At 33.0% G+C, this 26,038-nt stretch overlaps 1 protein-coding gene and 1 long non-coding RNA gene across 7 annotated transcripts in view; one reads left to right on the top strand and one right to left on the bottom strand.

Moving 5' to 3' along the window:
* Positions 1-12,895, top strand: part of LOC144305948 (uncharacterized) — a 54,384-nt gene extending 41,489 nt beyond the window's left edge. Inside the window, exon 4 of the long non-coding RNA XR_013372980.1 lies at positions 12,548-12,895. This is a non-coding gene — a long non-coding RNA (uncharacterized LOC144305948). The remainder of the gene's footprint in view (positions 1-12,547) is intronic.
* The window catches only part of ERBB4 (erb-b2 receptor tyrosine kinase 4), a 1,106,505-nt gene that overhangs the window by 858,937 nt on the left and 221,530 nt on the right, over positions 1-26,038 (bottom strand). The window lies entirely within an intron of this gene.

The following is a 26,038-nucleotide window of genomic DNA, read 5'->3' as shown; positions in this document are numbered from 1 at the left end:
TAATATCTCTAGGAATGGCCTTACAGAAGTATGACAAAGGTAGAGAATACAATGACTAAACTTTAAGATAACTCCTCCAGGAAATCGATGAATATAGAAGTATTGTGTGTGTTTGAGGAAGAAGGTTATGGTAAGAAATAAAAATCTTGCCGATCTTTAAGAATTCCAAGCCTCTACTTAAATTCTAGACAACCAACCCTGAATCTATTCCCTTAAACCATAAGCCATCCTTCCATGGCATGCACTCTAGCTCAGACACACAGGGCTCTGTTCCCTTAAACCATAAACTATCCTTCCAACACCAGCTCAGACACATACAGCTCTATCAGCCACATTTAGCTCAGGGGTGCTGTTTAATGGCCCCAGCACATTGGTTAACTACAGATGAAAGCTCTGCCTCCTACCATTTACCTATACACTACTATAGTGAATGTCCCGAAATGGTGTGCTGGTAGGTTGTGCATGAGTAGTAAAGAGCAGAGGAAGATACTTGTTTTAAAAACTATAGCTTTTGCTGGAAAATAACTGGTTTTCTCCAGAATGAGTGAAGTGATGATCAAATTCTATAACTAATTAGGACTTCTCTTCCACATATTTGCATTTGAGAGCTTCAAGAGGTGCTGTTAAAAATATGACTGGAAACATTTTGAAGTGGGGGATACATTAGGGCATAAAAAAGTAGAAACGATGCCATAAAAAAAAAAAAAACACTACAGCCATCCTCAATCACCACAAAACTTTCTCCACATTTATCTTCCACAAACTTCTTCACCATTGTTGTTTATCTCTCTCAACCCAATACCCTCCTCTACTGAAGAAATAGAAGCCCCTAATGGAGAACTCTGTCAACTTTTCATACCTGTATTCACCTTTCTCTCCCCAGTCCTGGTGAAAGTTCAAAGATAAATCTTCCTCTTACATTTTGTAACCCATACTTTGACATCCCTTCAAGGATCAAAAGTACCTCGCACCATAGGTCTACCCTCTTTCTCCAGTTTTCAAAACTTCTCTTCTAGTGGTATCTCCTACATCCTTACTAGTATATTCATGTTTTACCAATAGAAACAGCAAAAACAAAACCAACTTAATACTGAATCCCCCTCAAGTGAACATTCTCAGTTTCTATATTCTTCTTTCATAGACATTTTTAATAGAATAATCTATATGCATCATCTCTGCTGCCGTCTCCTGTTCTTACATGCCTATGGACTTCTGCTCTCTCATTCTGCTAAAGTTTATCTTGCTGACACCAACTGCCTCCAAAGCCAATGTGCACATACTCTTCCAGTTCTTGTTTTCAGAATCCCTCTTTTCCTTGAATTACTTGATGAAAAAAAAAAAAAAACTGTAACTCCAATTGTTCTTTCTTGGCCTTATTTCCAGACTGTTTTTTACTCTGTCCACCTTTCAAATATTTAGGCCCCAAAATTTCTGTCCTTGAACTTCTTTTTTATTCTTCCAGGGTTCTGTTTTGTTTGAGAGAGAGAGAGAGAGAGAGAGAGAGAGAGAGAGGTGCGGCAGAGGGAAAAGGAAAGAGAATCTTAAGCAGGTTCCATGCCTTGCAGGGGCTCCAGATCATGACCCTGAGATCATGCCCTGAGCCAAAATCGGGAGTTGGATCCTTCACCAGTTGAGCCACCCAGTCACCCCTCTTCCAGGGTATTCCTGTGGATTTCCAGAACCCCATCATTCCATCTATAAGTATACAATACTAAAATCCACATTTTCAGTCTCACCTTTTCTTCTGAGCTCCAGACATGATTATACAGGAATATTCCAATGGTGACAGGAACTACATACCCACATTGAGTCATTACCTTTTCTCCTCAAACCTGCTCCTCCTCCTATATTTCTTAGCATCATAAATGGCATCTACATCCACCCAGCCTCAACCAAGAGAACTGGAATATCCCTCCACATGGCTCATCCTTTCTTTTTAGAAACCAAGTTAAAATCCAGTGTCCTGAAAACTCAAGCATTAATAATCTATTTTCAGTTTCCCAAATTTACCATGCTATTTCAAACATCCATGGCCTTGACCTTATATTGGAATAGCTCATCCTTCATTAAATCTACTGATATTTAAAGTCTCATTTTAAATATATATATACTCTGAATCCCTTCTACAAACCTAAGCCCTAAGAAGACTTGTGTCTAAGTTGGGACCCCTTAAGCTTTCTGGCATAGTACCTATTCCATGTTATTACATTCATTCACTTACATATATTTATCTCCATATAAGATTTTAAGTTTCTTGATAGCAGAGATTCATCTTATTTATTGTATCCCCAGCACAAAATGCAGTACTGATACATAGAACACTTAGAACAAACATTTAAAGGAAGGGAAGAATCTGGAATGGGAAATTAAGTTTTCTATAGAGTTGATAGTAATGGGTTGCTTGGCAATTTCCATTTTGGCTTTAGAACCAATCATGTAAAGTCAGTAAAACTAATTCTCTCCCAATTCCCTGGTACTTCAAACTATTCATGAGTTTGGAAACATTTTTCTAGTAAATTAGCAACAAAAATATTTTGAATTTTCTTTCTTGGGTACCCTGGAAAATTTCTTCCACACACTAAAGTCAGTACACATGTGGAAAATTTAGCTCCAAGTCTAAGCTAGTCAGGCACAGAAAGCTCATTGTAATCTAAATAAAACATACCGAGTATATCCAGAGACATATTTTCATCATTCACCCGGGTATCCAAATATATTTTAAGCCAGCCCCATAAAAATTGCAAATGATGTGCAACATTATTGATTAAAAAATCAATGAACTTTTGGTTCTTTATATTAGATATAAATTAGATCAGAACACTTCTTTGAAATAGTGATGCTACTGGAATAGAAAATTGAAGGACAATTCACATCACCATTTTCTGCATTATGATATTTCCAGGTTTATAACTCAAGAATTTGAGCCCTCTTATTTTTTCTAAGCTGAAGTTCTTTAGAACATCATCAACAGAGAAAAAAATCACTACAATAGCTTATGTGATAGGATCATTGCAGTCCACCATGGAAAATAAGCAATCTGATAAATATCTAATTTTTGTACAATCAGAAAAAATCACATACCATAAAAATTCCAAATTATTTAACTTCAGTTAGTATTGTGTTATATATATGTTTGTATGCAGGTGTGTAGACACACACATATAATTGAGAAAAATATAAACAACATGAAAACACTAAAAAGGCATTTAAAATGCTTTTCACATATAAAAGGAATAATAATAAAACAAAACCTGCTTCCTAAGGCATTATTGTTTTTAGAGATTTTATACCAAAAAAAAAGAAAGGAAAACCAATTAGTATCCCAGTTTCAGTATTAATATGTGTTATGTCATGATCATTTACTCTCAGCACTTTGTCAAATACTTTCTATATAAGTCATCTCATTTAATATTTTTCATGTTTTCATATTTTATTTTTATTAATATTTTTCTATCAATATTATCCAATTGACCATGATTATATAAAAATATACACTCCATAGCTCTTTAATTCCCCTTTTACTACCTACAGTATGGTTGACATTATACCTTACATTCATAATATAGCCATGTTATAAACTTTTAATATTTTGAAACTTTCAACATAAAATATTATGACCTAATTTGCTGATTTTTCATTAAAATACTCCCACAGCTATTTGCCAACACCTTATAAAAATAATTTTGAAAGTAAAAATAAAAAAAGAAAGTAAAAATAAAACATAAGCAACTAATTATTTACATAATTATAGATGTTCCTAATTATATACCTGAACAGTAAGGGAAATGTATCTGTAACAGAAGCACACATTCTTAATGAGTTTAAAAAAGAGATATATTCAAAAAAAAAAAAAGAAGAGAGAGAGAGAGATTCAAAAATCAAAATGGTTTTCTGGGGAAAAATAACAAAAAAACAAAAACTATACGTATATATTTTAAATAGCCTGTGTCTTCTTTAGACATTCGAAAGCACTTCAGTTGAACCTACTGGTATTTGTATAAGTATGTTAAATATGAAATATTTACCTTGGCTGCTTATTATACATAAACAGATAATTAAGTTGTGAGTGTATATTTATTCACACACACAGGTAACATTCCAACTCAATACTTTAAAAATATAATGGCATAAAATTCATATTTAGATGCAATTGTAGATAACATGGAGTAACATTTTGCTTATGTTTGATTTTTTATATTAAGGATTATAAACTCTCTCATATTTGCCTCTCCCAAATATACTATTTAATTGTACTTCCATTTTTAATCCAGTAAGAGTATTGTTTTCCTTCCACTTGTGATACAATATTTCAAATAGGGAAAAAAAAAAAAAAAACACTCTGTAAATAAAACTCTCCCTGAATATATACAGACTCACAAATAAATCCCATCTCAGCACTGTGATGGCAGCAAGCTGGTGCATGATGGATGGTGGCCTTGCTGGAACAGTCAGGCATGGACACCTCTTTGCCCCTCCACCCCATTTCTTTATTTAATTACATGGCATTGGGAATACCAGCAAATAAAATTGCATTTCATTCATAGCTGATTTCCATTTAGAGCTTGTCATGTTAATAGTGAAATAAATTGCTCTAATTGCCAGCAAACTTCATCAAATTCACATTTCTTCCTTATTTTATTCAATATTTATTAAACTCCATGTCTTAACTTGCCTGACTGGTAAAAGCAGTCCAATTTCTGAATAAATTTATATCCCAATAGTCAGTGTGTTCACATTTTTAAAATAATGTCCTAATTTTAATTCTTAAAGTTTAGATGCATTTTCTCTATCACTTTTGGAAAACGTATCATGAATATTTGCTTACAAATTTACGCATTTAATAATTACGATTTGACTTTGAAATAATGATTTAAAAAGGCAATTAAAATTCTTTATGTTTTCTGCAAATAGAAATAAGGTATAATGGTACAGATTTCTGAATGACATTTTCAATTGACTAAAAAATATTTTGGTTCTACAGTTTATTACTCCCAAATAGTTCTAAAAACCACTAGAGATAGTTTAAGATAAAAGACCTAAATACCATTGAATCATATCATTAAATCATTAAAGTGAGAAAGCGAACAGACTTGGCAATAAAATGTATATCATACTTGAAGTCAAAAGATCTATGTTTCAATTTATTATGGAAGCTTAGTTATTTATAACCTGTGTGTTCTTGGCTCCATCACTTAATCTCTCAAACTCTCCATTTCCCCTTTTGCTAACCAAGGAATTGCATCATAGGACCTCTCAGGTCCCCATTAGTTCTAAAAATCTTGATTGTTTTAATGATAAAAGGAGAAATGAGGAGAACATACAGTTCAACTAGAAGCAGGGCAGCTTCTCTAATACAAATGTTAGCTCTAAGAACACCCAACAAAAAAGGGAAAGCACTAAGAAGTTCATGGCTGCCTCACTAAAAAATAAATCATGCTGATTACTGGCAGAAACAAACTTTTTAAACCTAATTCTTTGCAAGTATTTTATAAAAGTACTTTGTATTACATAATAAAATCTATTCAATACCAGTTATAAAAAAAAGTATGCAGAAATAATTACCATTTAGCCTTGTCTTATCTCTACCAAGAACACAATGTTAAATTGCTATTCTGAAAGGCATTTCAGGAGGGATTTTAAATAATACAGACCGAGTTTGTTGCTCTCTGATCATTTATCTAAATGAGGAACAGACGGAATTAAGGGCTGAGTAAATGCATAGTATGTCTCCAGGACTGGTCCTTTCAAATAACAATCTGTGGGATATTTTGCTCTCATGTACATAGCATGAGATTGAGGTCACAGGCTAGTGTCTAAAACATAGGAGTTTTATATATTTGCTTCAAATAGCAGGTGATATGAGGCAAAGTTGATATTTTCTTTTGAAAATAAAAATACTCAACTTATCCCCTCGCCCCAAAAGAGGCCACCAATCACACCTTGATTCAAAGTGCTCTTGAGCAATACAGACTGTTTAAGAGGTTTTTTTTAAGATTTTATTTATTTATTCATGAGAGACAGAGTGGGGGAGGGGGGGTAGGCAGAAGGAGAAGCAGGTTCTATGCAGGGAGCCTGATGTGGGACTTGATCCCAGGTCTCTAGGATCACACCCATGGGCTGAAGGCAGGCGCTAAACCGCTGAGCCACCCAGGGATCCCTGTTTAAGAGTTTTAAACAACAGCTTTACATGTCCTCAGATGTGCAAAGACATAAAAGATTCAAGTCCTCAAACCATGTATCATAACTAAGACAGAGATAACTTTGTTTTGAATTTTTGGAAAAGCAGTTGCTATTTTTTTCTAACTTTATCCCACCCATCTGTGGGTATATATATCCCCCACATTTCCTGTAGGATAACTGATACAGAGATGAATGGGTCCAGATGAGAACTGCTTAATAAAAATACTTGGTTGTTGATTTTGACACATATCAAGATAGTTGAAAAATATAAGCATACTCTCTAGAAAATTATAGGCATTAAACGTTAACTAAATTTGTATTCATATGGAACTCCTTTTTTCTGAATGTTACTAGCCAAATTACAGTATATCTAGAGTTATTCTCATAAGCAATTAGTTATAAAGCATTCTAGAGAAATTTCCTTTTCTCATTTATTCATTCATACAATGCAAAGGAGATCAAAGATCCTGAAAATCGAAAACCCTTTAGACACTAGTCATAAATGAATGAGTCTGAGGAAACAGTTTTGTTTATAACATTTAGAGTTGGCATTTTCTCTAGAAAACATCTCATTCCTACCTACATTCATCCTCTAAATGATATTTCTGTGAAAGTCTCCAAAGAAGCATTAAAATACCAGGAGGTATTTTGAAGTCATATAGTTTGACCCCTAGACATCTTCAGTCTAAAATATCAAAGGCTGATCAATATATACAGATAAAATAGCTTCCCCTCAACTTTCTCCTCTCCTCAATTAAAGAGATAAAGGTTAGCAGTGATGAGTAGAAATAAATCTGTGAGCCTGATTCCTGCCAGTTTTTCATACAGGATATTGGGTCATGAAACTAAGGCATGTATTTCTTTAAGGGTATAGTTGATTAAATGAGTTGAAATAATGTTCAACAGATTTACAGCTCTATAATTTTCCTAAGCAAAGAAAATTGCATGCTCAGGAAATTGTATTAGAAGAGTTACTTAAAGGAAATATTTTTGTGGAATTTGGGTCTATACCCTAATACTGGGTATAAATCTCCTCAGCAGAAAACAAGTAATCTACCTGAAGCTCTTTTCAATTTAACATATATCAAATTGCAAAAATTACTCAAAGGGAGGGAGGATAGTCTGGTCTACCAAACTTACAATAAACATTACAGAATATTAAATTACAAGGGGCTCTCTGAACCATCAGTGTAAATTTCAAATTTGAAAATATACAAACAGTATATAAATAAATGAAGGGGAGGGAAAGAAAACCAAAACCAACCAAACAAACAACAAAAAAACAAAACAAAAAAGAACACCAAAAAACTATGACCCATTTAAATAAAATCCCCTGGAACACTCCTACACCATTTGTGGGAATGCAAACTGGTACAGCCACTCTGGAAAACAGTATGGAGTTTCCTCCAAAAGTTAAAAATAGAACTACCCTATGATCCAACAATTTTGACCCACTACTAAGTATTTACCCAAAGGATACAAAAATACAGATTTGAAGGGATACATGCACCCTAATGTTTACAGCAGCATTATCAACAGTAACCAAACTATGGAAAGAACTGAAATGTCTATTGACTGATGAATGGATAAAGAAAATGTGTACACACACACACACACACACACACACACACACTGGAATATTACTCACCATTAAAAATTTAAATATTGACATTTCCAATGGCATGGAGGGAGCTAGAGTGTACCATACTAAGTGAAATAAGTCAATCAGAGAAAGACAAATAACACATGATTTCACTCATATGTGGAATTTAAGAAACAAAACAGATGAACATATGGGAAGAAAGAAAAAGAGAGAGGGAAGCAAACCATGAGACTCCTAACAATAGAGAACTGAGGGTTGGTGGAAGAAGGTGTGGGAGTTAAGGTAAATAGATGATAGGTATTAACAAGTATACTTGTTATGATGCGCAGGAGGTGTTAGATGTAACTGATGGATCACTCAATTCTGTTCCTGAAACCAATATTACACTATATGTTAAGTAACTGGAATTTAAATAAAAAATTGAAAAAAGGAACCCCCCAAAAAATTAAAAAATAAATCACCTGAAAGCTAACTTAATGTCCACTGATTTGAGAACTTTATTATTTACATGATCAAAGGAAATATACAACTACTAACACTGTTAGTGTGTTCTGATGTTCCAATAGTCTAAAGGTAGAAACACACAGAATATATAATACTTAAGAAATGCATAATACATTCATTAGCATATTTGATAATTTTATTGAACATTTATTATGAAATAAATATTTGCCTAGATATTTAGCAAAGACATATAAGACAGTTTCAGTTTTTACTTCTTTTTCATCTTTAGGATAGACAACAATAATTATTTTGTGAGATTATCATAAGACTTAAAAGACTAGAATGAGATATTTCTTAAGGTATCCAGCACCATGACTGGTACATAGCAAGCATTCAAAAATTTGTTATCATTCCCTGATATAGGGAAAGAATGAATAATCTTTGTGTTTCTAATTTCAAGTAAGTATTTATTCACCTTGAGAGTTTTTTTTTTCATCAGAGTATAATTGACATATAATACTCTATTAACTTCAGGTTTATACCATAGTGATTCGATATTTTTATAAATTATGAAATAATATTCATGGTAAGTCTAGTTTTCATCTATGAGTTCTTTTGAGATGTACTTTTAAGCAGAAATAGTAATTTAAGATGACTTAACTAATCCAATAACCAAAGAGTAACAAAAAGCTTACTTACATATACTTGCAATTCATCATCTTTATTGGCAATCTGTGTCACAACTTCCAATGCCATTATAAGCTTTAAGCCATTTTTTCAAAGCATCAGAGACCTACAATTTTTCATTTTTCAGATTAAAATTATGACAGTTTCATTGTTATTAATGATGAAAGTGAGAAATCTAAACATTTATATAGCATATTTAATCTTGGAAGATCTTATCATATATGATAAAAAATACTAAAAAAAATACATCAACATGTTGGGCAATGTTTTAAATGTTTGAGTTTCATACTAGAAGTAAAAACTTAGAAATCTAACTCTCCAGATGTTAAGGCATAATAAGGCTGATTCCACGGAAGTGGATACATTTTTCTATGTCAGTAAACTGATTTCTATAATAAACTTCTCCTCAGTTAAATGTCAGTTTATTGCCTTAAAGTCTCATACAGGGACTACTATATTTAATTTAATCATTTCATCATATCTAAAATTAAAATTCACCATTCTCCCTGTTAAAACCACAATTATTAATACTGGCACTATTTTAATATCTTTTCAATTTGCATTTTCATTTATTTAAATAGCATCACGTTGAACACTATTATAGTCTATTGTTCAGGACATCACATTTATGCCAGTTAATAGTGGCATCAGCAGAAAAACTGACAAAAGCAATATTCAGACTGCCTTTGTAGAAGAGTTTGAGGAAAGAAGCTAAAACATTCACCTAATTAACCTATGTTACTTCTCTAAAATCATAAGTGAATATTTGTTTTTATTTTTCATACAACCCATATTTGTTACTCCTCCTGGCTTATTATACATAGACGTGTGTTTAAAAGCCATAAGGTGTCAATTTGTTTGTTATGTCTAGGATCAACTCCCTAAATAATCATAGGCAAACCATCTAATGCCTTTGTGTTAGAGTTTGTCCATCAAAAAAAAAAAAATTCAGTTCTGAAGCTTCTGACAAACTAAACAAAAAATTGGGAGGAACAAATAGGTGACAAATGTATTTTCTTTTTTTTTTTTTTTGAAAAATGTATTTTCTAAAAGGAATTACATGGTTGATTTTTTACTGTGAAAATCAGCAGATTATATGGAGCAGCATTTCCCAATATAAATATTAAATGAGCAACACAGGCAATTTCAATTTTCTATCAGCCACAATTAAAAAGTAAAACAAACAAGCAACAACAACGACAACAAAAAAAACAGGTGAAATTAAGTTAAATATTTATTTCACCCAATAGATCCAAAGTATTATATAAAAACATGTAATCAGTAAAAATTATTAGAGATTTTATATTATTTTCTATAAATCTCAATATCTCACTGTTTACCATTGTCATTTCTACTTGCAAAGACAAAATGAATTTGTTTCTTTAAAGAAAACCATGTACATATGTATGCATTAAAAATTTTAGAGTCTCCTCTTCTAAAATGAGTGTTCTAAATCCACCTGCTTCCCCTGAGCAGTGCAATATCCCCTTCACAACCAATTAGGAAAAAGTATGGGTAACAAAATTAAAAGCACCAAATACAGTTACAAAGTAGAACTATTTCATTTTCTTATCTTTACTTAAGCATACTCTCGGTCTGTTTGTTCAAACAAGTATGAACTTCTTAGAAAAGGAGAGAGGGCCCCTGTCATATCAATAAAGTAAACTGATCACATGCATCCAGCTTTCCTCAAGTTCTAAATTTTTTTAACACCACAAATGAGATAGTTTTTAAAGAATGCATCCATAATAAATTTGGAAACAAAAAGGATTCTATCAATTGAGAAGAGAAACAATGAAGAATTCCTTAATGGAACAAAATGACAAATGCAGAGAAAGCCATATTCACATCCATGCTAAAATACACACAAGAAAAATCTATTGGGAAAATAAGAGCAAATCTAAGGACTCATAAACTTAAGGTCTGGTAAACAAATACAGAAAAGACAGAAGATGCCCTGGAACAATTGTCAAGATCAGGATTTAAAGACTTTTGGTCCAACTCTGAAAAGTTCAATGATTCACCTCATTTATCAGTATTTTGTCTTGAGGTTAAAAAAAAAACATCTAGTTGGGCCCTGAAGAAAGTTAAGATCCTTCCTGGATAGGCACAGAGTCCTGAAATCTTTCTCAGAATTTTTATTTGAGACATTAAGTCCAGGAGAGGAGGGGGTTAAGGAGGGCTGAGGGAATCTCCCTCAATCCCTTCCCCTTCAAGGAATTGTACTAGAGTAGCCTCAGACCAAAGAAGACCCTGTTTATTTTATGAAATGGAGGGACTCAAATTTGCCTGCCTTCTCAAAATATGACCATTGTAAAATGAACCAATTTTTGTTTTGCTGCCATATATCCTCAAATCATTCTTTTTATTTAGTGGGAATTTTTGGTGGTAAAATATCCAAGATTCACTGAATTAGAAATTATGCATCCCTTTGTCCACGATTTATCTGCCTCCCTACTATATTATAAACTCTATGAAATAAGAATGTCTGTTTTATCAAGATACATATATAATTCTTTAAAAGGTGACAGAGGGGGTCCCTGGGTGGCTAGGTCAGTTGAGCATCCTACTCTTGATTTTGGCTAGGGTCATGATCTTAGTCGGGTGAGACTGAGCCCTGCGTGGGGCTCCACATTCAGCACAGAGTCCACTTGAGTTTCTCTCTCTCTGCCTCTCCCCCTGCTTGGGCACTCTGTCTCTCTCTCTCAAATAAATAAATCTATAAAATAAATAAAATAAAATAAATATAAAATAAAATAAGATAAAATAAAAATGTGAGATAGAACTCACATTTTTGTTCTTTTCTCTTCTTTTGCATTGAAGTGATTAATAAAGATTGCAAACAGCAGAAATATCTGTGAGTGTTAAACTGAACAGCTCAAAACTGAAAAGCCTAGCTGTGTTCTTTCTCCCTTTCCCTTTTCCCTCTTCTTTCTCTTTTATCCCTTCTCTTCCCATCTTCCTTCTCTCCTTCTTCTTATATATATTAATTAAATATTAGGCAGTAGATTGTTTCTAAGGAAGAAGATAACATGATTTTCTTATTCATTCCAGATCAATGTAGGATTAAAGATTTTTCTGACAACTGCATAGATATAGACAATTCCAACAAATAAACACATTACTTCTTTCACATTTTTAAGCCATCCTACCACCAACTGAAGTGTGACACAATGGAAACCAAAGCAGAAACTTAATAGTACAGAGTTTGTAAAGAAACATTACTAAAGTCATTTCAATAGTGAAATTTCATAAATTCAATAAGTAGGCTTTTGAAAGTTATTGTGAGCCAGTAAATATTGAGTTTCATAACCACAAAAACATTGTTAATAACAACTTTTAATGACTTTAAAATTCATAGTATAGTAAAGAATACTGGGTGTCTTTTCATGTAGTAGAAACAGCAAACAATCTAGACAAGTTAGAAATTAATGAAAATATATCAGAGAAATATCTCTTTTGGACACCAACTATTTTGATGAATTTTATGTACCAAAGTGTCCCATCTACAAACTGGTTTATGACATATTTTTTCTTTAGTTGATACTTAAATGTTATTACTAACACAATTTAGAAACTGGAAAGAACTGATAAAAATTCCAGACTAAAGCACTGTAATATCTCTTTTTTCAGATAATACCACAAACTTTGATCTAAAGCTCTTGGCATATACTTTGAAATGCTGTTACTCACCAAAGGTTTGAAGACAGTCCTGGAAAATGCGCCCCCCCCTAAAAAAAATGTGCTGGAAAAAAATCCATAGAAATCAACCAAATTGAAGAAAGAATAGACAATTTGAAAAATTCTTTATACATATGAAGCTGAGTATATTTTCAGTTCAATGCTTTTCAAAACATACTTTACAAAATTGATCTCAGTTAATTTCAAAACTGTAAACTGTGCCCTTATATCAAATATGGCAAATGATATCAAACTAGAGCTCTCACAACTAACTTTTGAGAAATTAATAAATTCTGTCCCTGTGGCCTCATATTGTGAAACTTCATTTTCTTCCTTGTATAATTTGATTGACATATTTTGCATACCTCAGAATATGCTAAGTGTTCCACTTAGGTGAATAAATATACTCTAACCTCACTATCTTTTTCTTTCTTGTGTGTGTATGTGTGTGTCTGTGTGTTAACTACTTCATTTTATTGATAGGACATATAAATTTGATATTAAAATGCCCCAATTTAAAATAATAAATCAGAATGTGATTAAATACTCTGTTCTTCTCTTCCACCTGTGTAAAAGCATAATTAGGGTGTTACTTTATGAATATAATGAAATTGCTTAGGATACTTTTACCACCCTTCCTACATATCAGAATTTAGTTTTGTTTTCTAGAATTATGCATTTATTAAACAATTTTTTTCTTTACTCTTAATGAATTTTGGTAACATCTTCCAATTTAGGATCTATTTATAAATTTCATTAACTACTGTTCAGCCACTTTTACTAAATCATCAAGGTCATAAATTGGATAGAATCTCAAAGTTCTTGAGGTACTTTTCAGCAAGAATCAATTTCCATTTGTGACTATCTCCACCCACCTCAAATGAAACTACCCACAACTTCCCAATCTACCTCCAGATAACCTACCTTAACAGTGAAAAATATAATTAAATTTGTTTTAAAACCACGGGGTCCTCTTTCTTAAAAAAGTGAAGTCACACTTTGAGTTGGCTAAATTAGGTATTTTCTTAAGATACCGAATTTACTAAAACTGAATTATGAAAGCATGCCATCAAATTATTTTTTAACTTAACTTAGATGATTTTGCCAAAAATGTTTTGAATTGCATTGAATTGAAAATACTGTACTCCGGTTTCCTATGAATAAAAAGTTTTCAAGCTGTCTTTGTCTAACCTTGCTTCAATTTAGTTAATTTCTATAGATTTTTTTAACACATCCTCAAGGACTCTTTCTTCAAACACCCACTTCTGGTGAGTTACAGCAACCCAAAATGTACCCAAGAGAGGTAGATCAAAGTTTGCGGTATTATATATTTAAAAAATAAACAGTTGAAACAGATTATTACGGTTATTTTGTAAGTTTACTTATGCCTCATCAACAAATCTTCCATTCTACTTAGTAGTGTGGAAAGGGACAAAATGAATACTAAAATAACCATATTTTGGTGACCTACTTTCAAGAAGAGTCAACTTTTAAAACTTCTGAAAGAGAACACGACAAGAATATCTGCTGTCACACCATTTTTATTCAACATTGTATTGAAAGTCCTAGCCACATCAACTGGGGGGAGGGGGGGAGAAAGGCATTCAAATTGGTAAGATAAAAGTAAAACTTTCACTATTTGCCGATGACATGATACTATATATATAGAAAACCCTAAAGATGTCACCAAAGAACTTCTAGAACTAATAAATGAATTTAGTAAAGTTTCAGGATATAAAATCAATGTACAGAAATCTATTGCATTTCTATACACTAATAATGAGGCAGCAGGAAGAGAAATAAGAAATGATTCCATTTACAACTGCATAAAAAGACAGGAAGATACCAAGGAATAAACCTAACCAAAGAGATAAAAGACCTGCCTCTACTTTTAAAACTGAAAAAACGCCCTAAAAAAATAATAAAAATAAAAAATAAAACCCAAAAAACACTGATAAAAGAAACTAAGATGACACAAAGAAATGGAAAAATATTCCAAGCTCATAAATTGGATGAACAAATATTACTAAAATATCCATACAATCCAAAGCAATCTACACATTTAATGCAATCCCAATTAAATTATCAACAGTATTTTTCACAGAACTAGAACAAACAATCCTAAATTTGTATGGAACCACTAAAGACCTGGAATAACCAAAGCAATCTTGATAAAGAAAAAACCTGGAGGCATCCAACAATTCCAGACTTCAAGTTATATAAGAAAGCTGTAGTAATCAAAATAGTATGGCACTGACACAAAAATAAATCCATAAATCAGTGGAATAGAGTAGAAAACCCAGAAATAAGCCCACAATTATATGGGCAATTAACTTCAATACTGGAGGAAAGAATATGCAATGGAAAAAAGATAGTCTCTTTGACACATGTTGTTGGGAAATCTGGACAGCTACGTGCAAAAGAATGAAACTAGATCACTTTCTTATACCATACATAAAAGTAAATTCAAAATGAATGAAAGACCTAAATGTGAGACCTGAAACTATAAAAATCCCAGAGGAGAACACAGGCCATCATTTCTTTGACGTTGGCCAGAGAGACATTTTTCTAAATATGCCTCCTGAGGCAAGAAAAATAAAAGCAAAAATAAGCTTTTGGGACTACATAAAAATAAAGAGCTTCTGCATCATAAAAGAAACAATCAACAAAACTAAAAGGCAACCTATTGAATGGGATAAGATTTGCAAATGATATATCTGATAAAATGTTAGTATCCAAAATATATAAAGAACTGATACAACTCAACACTCTAAAACCAAATAATCCAATTAAAAATAGGTCAAAGACATGAACATTTTCCCAAAGAAGACATACAGATGGCCAACGGACACATGAAAATATGCTCAACATCACTCATCATCAAGGAAATGCAAATCAAAACTATAATGCGGTATCATCTCACACTTGTCAGAATGCTTAACTCAAAAACAAAAGAAAGAACAATTGTTGGCAAGGATATGAAATAGGAACCCTCATACACTGATGGTGTGAAATCAATCTGGTGCAGCCACTGTGGAAAATAGTATGCAGATTCTTCAAAAATCTAAAAATAGAACTACCCTGTGATTCAGTAATTCCATTACTGGATATTTACCCTAAAAATACAAAACACTAATTTGAAGGGATACATGTACCCCTATGTTTATTGAAGCATTATTTACAATAGCCAAATTATGGAAGGAGCCCAAGTGTCCATCTATAGATGAATGGATAAAGAAAATGTGGTATATACATATATAATGGCTATAAAAATGAAATCTTTTCATTTTCAATAAAATGGATGGAGCTAGAGTACAATGCTAAGTGAAATAAGTCAGAGAAAGACAAATACCATATGATTTCACTCACAGGTGAAATTAAAGAAACAAAACAAATGAGCAAAGGAAAAAGGAGAGAGAAATCAAGAAACAGACTTTTTTTTTTTTTTTTTTTGAAATGTATTTGGTTGCTTGCATGACTCAGTTGGATAAGGGATTGACTTGATGTCAGCACAGGTTATGTTCCCCAGGTCCAAATATCAAGCCCCACTTCAGGGTCCATGCTCAGCAGAAAGTCTATTTTTTTTTTTTTTTTTTATGATAGTCCTACAGAGAGAGAGAGAGAGAGAGGCAGATACACAGGTAGAGGGAGAAGCAGGCTCCATGCACCAGGAGCCCGATGTGGGACTCGATCCCGGGTCTCCACGATCGCGCCCTGGGCCAAAGGCAGGCGCCAAACCGCTGCGCCACCCAGGGATCCCAGAAAGTCTACTTGGGATTCTCTCTCTTTCTCCCCCTCTACTCCTCTCCCACCTCCCTAAAATAGATAAATCTTTAAAAAAAAGAAAAAAAGAAAAAATAGATGCAACTATAGGTACCAAACTGATGGTTACTAGAGGAAAAGTAGGTGGGATAATGGGTGAAATAGGTGAAGGGGATTAAGAATGTATTTATCATGATGAACACTGAGTAATATAAAGAATTGTTGAATCTCTATATTGTACACCTGCAGCTAATATAAACACTATGTTAACTGTACTGGAATTAAAATATAATCTTTTTTAAAAGCTTCTGAAAGATACTGAGTATAAACAACTAATTCCCATGTAAATTCACTTACAACTTGTTAATTAAGAAGGAAATTAAAAGAAAGTATAAATTAAGATGAAAATATATTTGAGTTAACTGCTTTATTTTGATCTCCATTCAGGTCTCTTACCCAAAGGAGCCTTTTCTTCTATTTACTGTTTTACCATGGGCAAGTCATTTTAAATCATCATCAACATTATTTTGTTCATAGCTTTTCATTGTCGGCAGATGTAGAGACCATGAGCTTAAACTCTAATTGTATAATGGAATGAGGCTGAATTAATTAACAATTCTAAATTTGTGGGAGAACTTAAGCTAATTTATTTTTTCTTTAAAAAGAGAGGTTGGAAAAAAAAGTTCATTTTAAAAAGATTAAAAAGAGGCTGGTTACAGCTTGATGTCTCTTTATATACTTTGAGATTATTCATGTCATGAAGAAACAGAAGCTTTGAGCATTAACATATTACATATGATACATTATAAGCCAAAAAAATAATACGTTCTAAGAAATGTAGTGAAAGATTGCTGAAAATGCTTATTACAAGCCTTTTAATTCTGCCTTTAATATTTGATCCTATTTTACTTCTGTTATACATAAGACTACAAGAATCTAACATATATATTAGGTTATGATATATATATATATATATTATGCCTCTCTGATTTTCTCTACTTGAACATTCATCTTGGGATAAAATAACCTAAGAAAAAACAATGAGCAAGTCATACATAATTCTGAATATCTAGGTTAGAGATTCAGTTTCTCTTAATTAAATCAGTCTTAGACTAACAATTCAAGAATGAGAACCCAGGAGATGACTCTTAAAAAAAAAAAAAAAAAACTCTAGATAAAATATACACAAGCACACACACACAGATACATACATATCACACACGCAATTATTATATTGTATTTCTATTAAGTTCCTTAAAAATTACTTTAAAATACCTATATAGCAACACACAGCTTTGATTTGATACTGATTCTATACTGGTAAAATTAATAATATCACATGAGAACTTTAAAGAGTTTGATAACAGAGTCGCAGTTTCTGTAACTTTTCCAGAGTTATGCAAACATCTTCCTGTGCCTGGGTAGAAAACAAAGTTGTTTTGATTTTCCAAATGGTCTGTGCCTCTTTGCCCGTTCACACACAAAGGAATACTTAGCTTTCCTTAGTACAAAATACAATGGTCAGATTTTAGGCATTTTGCTGATATATGGTTTTTCTTTTTTTTTTTTTCTGAATTGTGATGTCAAGGGAGAGAAACATATTATACAATAAAACAAATTTCCTGACACTACAAAGAGCCAATTATTTTCTAAAGGCAATAACTGAATTCACAAGAGGACACATATACAATATTGAGCTAAATATAAATTCACAGTCACTCAGAATTATCAGAGCAGTTGCATCATGAGATATATCTTAATCTTTTAATAAATACATCTTCAAATATTAGGTAAGGAAGTAAGAAGCCAAATAATAACTGCTACCAGTATAGTTAAAAAAAAAAGTTCCAAGAAAGTATGCGAGCCACTGCCTAGAAGCACGAATGGCAAACCCATCACTTTAAATAGCAATTATTCTTTGAAGAAACTATCACAAATCCTCTTCTTTCCTGTGTACCTTATATTATTTTTCTCCTCATAGTTATCTTCATAAATAAGAGGAACTTTTTAAAATTATTTTTGTTACCTACAATAGCATGGTGCTTACTTGCTCTCTCTCTCTCACACACACACACAAACACACTACAAGGATGCCTAAAAGAGCCTCTATAGAATTATATATGTCCTTTGGGGAGGTGGGAATTGCTTAATAATCTAGCATCAAAGAGAGTCTAACCCCCAAAGCAGTCTTTAATCAAATCTGATAGCTATGCCCTTGCGGCATGTCCATCTAAAGCCCCCCACCTTTTTTCTATCATCAATCTTCTTCAGCTCCACATTCATCAAGCTGCATGGCAACTCTCATTCACACTAAATAAGCTTTCAGGTGAATTTACTTTGGAATCCCGAATGATCCAGTGTAAGTTCAAAATCACTCTTTCACGGAATTGCACCCAGATAGCCCCTGGCATTCTGATAAAAGTGGTTTGTCAATAAAATGCTGAGTGAAATTGCTTGTTTGGAATGTATGGTGTCAGCTGAGAGAGTAGTAGCTGAGCAAGCATCTTCCTAAAAATGGAAAGACTTTTAAGTGGTTAAAAAAACACTTGCTTGGGATGGTTGCACAACCTTGTGTATATACTTTAAAAACATTGAAATGGCACACTTTAAGTGGATGTATTTATGGTATAGAATTAGATCTTAAAAAAAAAAAGAATTAGATCTTAATAAAGCTGTTTTCTTTTTAAAAATTACTTATTACAGTTGTATAAATAAATGCTGTTTTATCATTAGCTCTTTTGACTTAGCTACAAGTTTGAGGGACTTATTTGGGAGCAATTATACTGAAAATAACTAGATTAAAATCTGGAGTGTTTCTGTTCCCTTACCCATTTGTAATATCTTTATTCAGTATTTGCAAAATTCTGGAGCTAATGCATTTTCCATTTTTTAAAAGTAATTACTAAGCACCTGAGAAAGTTTTTTCTATGTTCCTATTCACATTTTGTATTTTAATGCGCAAAAATAACAAAGTGTTTCAGTCATTTACTTACGTTGTTTCCATTAAGATTTTTCCTCCATCAATAACTGTACATAGTCAAAAACATAAGTGAAAAAACCAATCAGAAATCCCTTGATCTCATTATTTTCTTTTCAGAATCTTCATTCACAACAAGTAGCAGAGTTAAATGGCTTTGTGATAAATTGAAAACTTTTACCTAAAGATATTACGTTAATCAAAAAATCATATTTAATCTTTAATAACAAATTAAATTTTAACAGCCACCTGAACTCTGTACAAATTGCTTGGACTTGTTAAAAATACAGATTCCAGATCCCATGGCCAATATTCTGATGCTTTGGTACTCAGGTTGGTACTCCCAAATCAACATTTCTAACCATCAATTCAGGTAATTTTAATTCAAGTGGTCCTTAAAATACATTTTGAGAAATCAGTCATTTTTGTATCATTGTATATTGGTAAAACATATAGTTAGCCTTTAAAAATATAATTTCATAGAATTCTTAATATTGTGGGTATTTCTAAATGAAAAGAACTTTAAGAGAGTATCTAGTCTAGTCTCAATGTTTTACAGATGAGGGAATTAAGATCTAAAGGGATAAATTCAAAGCCCGAAGCACACAGATATGTCATACGGTTATGACTAGAACTTAACTTCTTGTTCCTATTGTAACATTCTCTTCCATGAGACAAATGTTTTTCATTTCCTATGTACTTGTAGTAAATCCACTTTATCTTTTTGCCTCCCTATACTACATGGAATTAAATTTCCTCAGATCATTATCAATCCTATTGGAAGCAAAAAAGAATTATTTTCAAATTCTGAATTGAAGTAATGACTAAATCACAACTTTAAAAAGAAAGCATACATGTTTACAATGTGTATTGCTCTTTCCATTCACCCGAAGATCCACATATTTACTCTACGTTCAACAGTATCTATCATTTATTGATGACTGTATCCACTGCCCTGGTCTCATTTTCCTTTAAAATCTCCAATTGAGGGGATCCCTGGGTGGCCCAGAGGTTTAGCACCTGCCTTTGGCCCAGGGAGTGATCCTGGAGTTCCGGGATCGAATCCCACATTGGGTTCCTTGCATGGGGCCTTCTTTTCCCTCTGCTTCTCTCTCTCTCTCTCTTTCATAAATAAATAAAATCTTTAAAAAAAAATAAAATTTCCAATTGAATAGGAGTCAAAAATATTTAAAAAGGCAGTCAGGTTTTTCAAGCATTCTTTTCAATTTTTCCTCTTTAAGGGAAAAAATATCCTTGAATAAAGTAATTTATGAAAAAATAGCTTTAGCAAATATAAACCACAATATCACTTTAAATAATGCTCACTGCTTATCTTTCAAAATCTACACATAAGGAGCTATCCAAAAAGGAAATATCAATAAAGCTATAGGCTTAATCTTCCCTCAAGTTAGTTAAAATAATCACAAACTTTCAGTGAATACTTATACTAGATCCAGGAAGCCCAAGGCTGTGTTTCATTTGCATTATCAAAAAAAGCTTATGAAATAGGTATTTTTTTAATGATTCCTAGTTTACAAATACAGTAAACTGAGGCTCAGAAGACTTACACAAATTGCCCAGGATCACACAGCTAGTAAATGGTACAGGCAGCACTCAAATACAGGTCTGCATGATAAAAAGTCTTTATGCTTAAGGGTTCAACACATAGTCTACCAGACATACACACTAAGTTATATTTCTAAATTTAGGGCATTTAGATTTCTCTGATATAATTACTGTTGTAATCAGACCTTTCTTTCATTTGCTTGTTTTGCAAAATTAGGAACACAAAATAGCATAATGAGGAAAAGAACTCCTTCCTGGTCTATTTCTTTTTTTTATGCACTTGATTTCTTTCCTCCTCCAAGGGATTATTGTAAATTAGTTATTTCTTTTCTCAAAATAAATGTTGTGAGAAATAAATTGGGTTAGTCTCTATAGAAAGAGAAAGAAAAAAGATAAATCAGAAAGGACACAAAAAGAAAATATAACAAGATATCTTCCTTGCAAATTTGATTTCACCTAAGACATTTTGACAGGTGGGAACAAGACAATAGTTGTTTTTGTTTTGTTTTGCTTTTGGTTTGTGGGAAAACTGAAGTTGACTTATTTGACTGGAGTTGTTTGAAAAGAGTTGCCTTAAACCCAAAGTAGATTGCTATTATATTATAATAAGTAAACCTACTGAACAGAAATGTGTTTTTTAAGGTTCTGCTTAAAATACTTTTTTTTTTTTAAATCATGTTAAGTCTCACCAGGATATTTCTCTCTGGAAGCTGAAACTACTGGCCTTCTTACCCACAATGATAGTATATACAATGGAGGAGGAGGAAGCTGAAGAAAGATTCTTACAGCTTTGCTAGCTGATGGCATCTTGCCACATGTCACAGCTAAGCATGCCAAGGAAACTAATGTCTGTAATTCTTCAATGTTCTCTTTGTATCAGAGTCATGGGCTCATACACATTTCAGACTTATGATCCAAATTCAACCATCCTACCTACGACATCACTGTGATCTATGTTACCTCCAACACAAGTATTGAACTTACTACCGACACAGGTAGTTTATTTTGTGGGACCAAGCTAAGGACTAGAAATTTCTTCCTCTCTTTAGGGTCAAAATATGTATCAACCTGTAATAATTACTACCTGTTGGTTCTACTTTCAGTTTGCCAAACAAAATAGCTCCATTTCATTTTTCATCAGAACCTTCACATGATTAATAATGGCAAACAAGAGCCCTCTCTCTTCAAGGTACTCCATTTTCAGTTATGTCCTGACCCTTTTATTCACCTTACCTAGGTTTCCTTTGTTCTGGCTTGTTTTGTTGTTATTGCCATCGTTATGTTTGTTTTGTTTGTTTTTTATTTTGTTCTGTATTTACATTTGTCTTAAAACAAGTACTTGTCCAGCTTTTTCAAAATTTTCAAGCAAATTTTAAATGCAACTTTTCTTAATGAATTTGTGTAGCAAGTCCAAGCATCCAGACCCATGTAAAAAACTCAAATCTAGCTATAAGTGAAATAGCAAGGCCAGTAGTTGAACAGTTTTGTATAAGTGGCATATTGCTTACTTGTCACAAGAAGCTGTGAAATTTAAACATGAAGCATATATTTTATACAACACTTTTCAGTTTATGATTAAGACTGAAGCTCAAATACCTATGTTATTGCTCAAGTAACATGCCTCCTGGTTTTTTTTTTCCCCAAAGATGGACTCCCAAGTCAATAAACTGTTAAGTTAGAATTTATCTCTTTATGTAAACAATGCCAACCCTTTTTTCAAGCTACAACATTTAACACATACTTGTCCATAAGAGTGCTAAACAAATACATTACCACGATTAATTTATTTGGAGTTGCAAAGCTAGGGGCGAGAAATACAATGTACTCTCACCTTTTTAAGATCTGTTTAGGAATTTCATCATCCTCACTATCCCTTCAGACAGTTACAGTGGGGTTTTCCTACAAGATAGCCCCAAAGCAGTTGTTTCTGCGTCCTAAGAATGCGGGTGAGCTGGTCTGAGCAAGTGGAAATGATTGAGTTATAAACTGAAGTGACAGGAGAGATAGTTAAGGATGAGGATTCAGATGCATGGGATAAAGAAAGGCTGGTATCTCTTGACTGGGTAAATCTGCCTGATAGATTTCCCAGTCCCATATTTCCTTTTCTTTTTCTCCCCCTTTTCTGAGGATCCCAGGAATTAGCCTACCAAATGCCTTACCTACTGTCTCGGGAATGAAATACAGTTTCAAGTTCAGACCTTTTTTCCCTCTTGGTAATAGTGAACAAATAAGAAATAAGGCATTTTAGAAAATATATACTCTGATTCTCCAAACTCTCACTACTTCCATTCTTAGAGCTCTCGAGGCAAGGAAAAAGCAAAATAATTTTTAACTGTAGGATTTTAGCACTGAAAGGACTAAAGGAAAATGTATCTACATGACAGAGAAAACAAGATTCAGGGCATTTTTGTGCTGAGTCCCAGGAACTTGAGGAGAGGAAAGGGTGGGAGTCACTGGGGATAGAAGAGGGTAAGGAAAAAGGCTTGAAGGTGCGATAAAGGAGACAAGCCCTGAGAAACAGAAAACTGGTGTAATGACAAGGAAAAAAGTCACCATTCTTAAGCTCTACCCTATTTCTCCCCAACCTTTGCCAGCCCTGGGGCCAATTTCCTTTCAGCCACAGGTGGATGATGATTACCTGCCCTACATTACACTGCTGTGCTGTTGCAAGAATCAAATGAAATGATTACTGTAATGCGATTTGAAAATTGTAAAGTGCAGGGCCAATATAACATTATTATTACTTGATTCTAAAATCTTCCTCAGTAACAAAATACAACAAAATAAAACCTGAGCAAATCATTTTCTTTATACTTTATTTATATCCTTATTTTTTAAACCCAGGTATGAAAAAAAGCAATAGGTCCTATTACCAGAAACTAAAAAACTTTATAGAATTTTAATAGGAGATCTTTAGAATAGAACAATGCAATAATCTGCATTTCATAGTCTGTAGGCTACTATAACCATTTACTCTTTTATTAATACTACACATGTGCTATTTTATCACAGTGTTTTCACTTTTATGTTTTACTATTGTATAATTTGACATATAAAGGCCTTACTTACATTTAAGGTAGCTAAAGAGCAACTAAGTTAATTGCCAGATTAATTGAGACACTACAGGTTCACTAAGGAAATAAAGCAAAAGTCTACCAAATAAATCTGTTTCTACAGAAGTTGAGAAGGGCTTCACTTAATCTGAATCTAATGAAATTTAAGGTAGTAAACTGCTTATAAGGACAGAATTTAAAATAAAAACAACAAAACCTGTGTTCCTGCTAATAGTTGGGCTTAAACCTCAGAATTTTTCAAGCATAATAAGGCATTAAATACTCTTAAAAAGGGGGATGCCTGGGTGGCTCAGTGGTTGAGCGTCTGCCTTTGGTTCAGGTCATGATCCCAGGGTCCCGGGATCAAGTTCCGCTTCAGGCTCCCTACAGGGAGCCTGCTTCTCCTTCTGCTGTCTCTACCTCTCTCTGTGTGTCTCTCATCAACACAGAAATAAAATATTTTTAAAAATACTCAGAGAATTATTCACAATGAATTAGATGTCTTCCTGTTATTATTTATGAAATACCAACCAAGAAATGCATTCTTCATCATTCCTCCAAAGAGCTAACAGTCAATAAACTATGCACTTGTTAGAAAAATAGATACAAATATATGATGACAGTTTAAGAAAATCATCGAACTAAAAGAGAATAATATGATTTGGAGGTATAGTATATGTTTATAGATTACACAAAACAGATACAACATTTATAATCCTCTCCTTTTAGGAGTCATTCTGAACTTTGAAACTTGAGCACTTATACATACATGTAAAAATGCTGGAATTGGTGCAGTCAGTATGGAAAACTATATGGATGTTCATCAAAAAATTAGAAATAGAGTATCATAAAATCCAGCAATTCCTATAGCCAATTCTGGCTATTTGAAGTAAACAAAAACACCAATTCAAAAAGATATATGCATCCCTGTGCTCGTCGCAGCACTATTTACAATAGTCAAGATATGGAAGCAACCTAAGTGTCCATCACTAGATGAAGTGGTGTGTACACAAACACAAACATACACACACACACACACACACACACACATACACACGGGAGAATATTATTCAGCCATTAAGAAGGATAAAACTTTGAGGGACTTAGGTGGCTCAGTCAGTTAAGTGTCTGACTCAATGTCAGCTCAGGTCTCGATCTCAGGGTTGTGAGTTCAAGCCCTGCACTGGCTTCACACTGGGCATGGAGCCTACTTAAAAAAAAAAAAAAAGAAAAAAAAAAGGATAAAACTTTAACATTTGTGACAACATGGTTAGACCAAGAGGGTATTATGCTAAGTTCAATAAGTCAAAGAAAAACAAATGCCATACAATTTCATTTATATGGAATTTAAAACAAAAAACAAAATAAAAACAGACCCACATATACAGGAAAAAAAAATATCAGTAACCAGAAGGGGTAAGTGTAGCAGGGTTGGGGAGAGGGAGAGGGCAAGCAGGTGAAGGGGAGTAAGAAATACAAACTCTCAGTTATAAAACAAATAAGTCATGGGGATGCAATACATAGGATAGGGAATATAGTCGATTGTATTGTAACAATTTGATTGCAGACGGTCACTAGACTAATCATGGGGATCATTTCATAATGTATATAAATATCAAATCACTATGATTTACACCTGAAAGTAACAAGGTATTATGTCAATTATGGTTCAATAAAATTGTTTATAAATAAATAAAACTAACCAATCTATTTTTAAAATGTTAGAATATAGCCCTAAAATAATAGCTTATCTTTTGTGTTGAGGCAGAAACCAAAGAATGGACTGGTTTAGAATCAGACAGAACTGACTTGAGGTCTAGACTTATAACTGGGCGAATAACCTCAGTAATCTAGGTTCCTTTTTCATTCTCTGTGTCACAGAGAATGTAAAATGTTTTATGCAATATTTATGGACGATTACCTATGACAACAGAGGAAAGGCATCTAGCATGATTTTGGACACTTGATGGGCATTCAACAAATTACTGGCCTTCCTTTTAAAATCCAGACCTCCTAGCAAGATGAAAAGAAACACACACACACACTATTTTAAAAACACATTTTTAAGTGATTGTCTTCTTGAAT

This window comes from Canis aureus, chromosome 36 (assembly GCF_053574225.1).
Source record: "Canis aureus isolate CA01 chromosome 36, VMU_Caureus_v.1.0, whole genome shotgun sequence".
Classification (NCBI taxonomy): domain Eukaryota; kingdom Metazoa; phylum Chordata; class Mammalia; order Carnivora; family Canidae; genus Canis; species Canis aureus.
This window is presented reverse-complemented; position numbering and strand designations above follow the sequence as displayed.